Raw genomic sequence first — 1,067 nt, 5'->3', positions numbered from 1 at the left:
CCAATAATGGAGAAGTTTGCCTTGTTCCCCACAGCCCTGCTGGTGTTTGTTACTGGTTAACTTCTTGTGAATAGCCTTCCTTTCTGGAGTGAGAATGAATCATAGTGTGGTTTAACTTGTGATTCTCAAATGACCAACGAATTTGAACTACTTTTTATAAATTTATGTGCTATTTTTATTTCTTCATCTGAGAAGTGCCTATATATTTCAGATGCTCCATTTCTGCAAGGGGTCTTTAAGTTTGGGGTCTCTGATTTTATGAGGCTTCTGTATATTACAAATACTAGTTTTTTGTCTAAGGGACAGCTAGCAAAATAGTTTCACACTTTGTGAGTTGTCTCTTCACATTCTTGTTGGTTTCCTTTGAGGTGCAAAAGCTTTTTAATCTGACAAGATACCAGTCATTGATTCTTTGTCTATTTCCTATGGTATCTGGCTTTTGTTTATAAAGTCTTTGCCTACACATATCTTTTCAAGAATTCTACGTATTGTCTCCTAACCGGGGTCTAGTTTTAATCTTTGGCATTTGGAAAGCCACTTTTGTTGACACCATTTATTAAAGAATCCATCTTTCTACCAGTGAATGTGTTTGGCCCCTTTGTCAAACACAAAGTGGCTAAGTATTTTAGAATTATTTTTCCAACTTCTAATCTCTTTCATTGATATGCCTGTTTTTTTTTTCTCCAGGAACATGTTATTTTTATTGCAATAGCTTTGCAATATCACTTCAAGTCAGGGATTGCGATGCAAACTGTCTTGCCCTGCTATCCAAAACTGCTTTTGCTATTCTAGGGTTCTTCTGATCACAAATGTATTTTAGAATTGTTCTCTCTAATTCATTGAAGTACACGTCTGTTATTTTGTTCAGGATTGCATAATGATTTTGGAAGGTGGCCATTTTCACTATATTATACCCAAAAACAAAGATTATATTTCCATTTTTTTTTTATCCTTCTCAATCACCTCCTTTTTTCAGAGGACTGTATTTTGAAGGTAAACTCTTTTACCTACTACATTAGACTTTTGACTATGTATTTCTTTTCTTTTCCTTCTTTTATTCTTTTTCT

The sequence above is a fragment of the Octodon degus genome, unplaced genomic scaffold, assembly GCF_000260255.1.
Source record: "Octodon degus isolate 3935 unplaced genomic scaffold, OctDeg1.0 scaffold00099, whole genome shotgun sequence".
In the NCBI taxonomy this organism is placed as follows: domain Eukaryota; kingdom Metazoa; phylum Chordata; class Mammalia; order Rodentia; family Octodontidae; genus Octodon; species Octodon degus.
Note: the sequence above shows the minus strand (reverse complement) of the source record.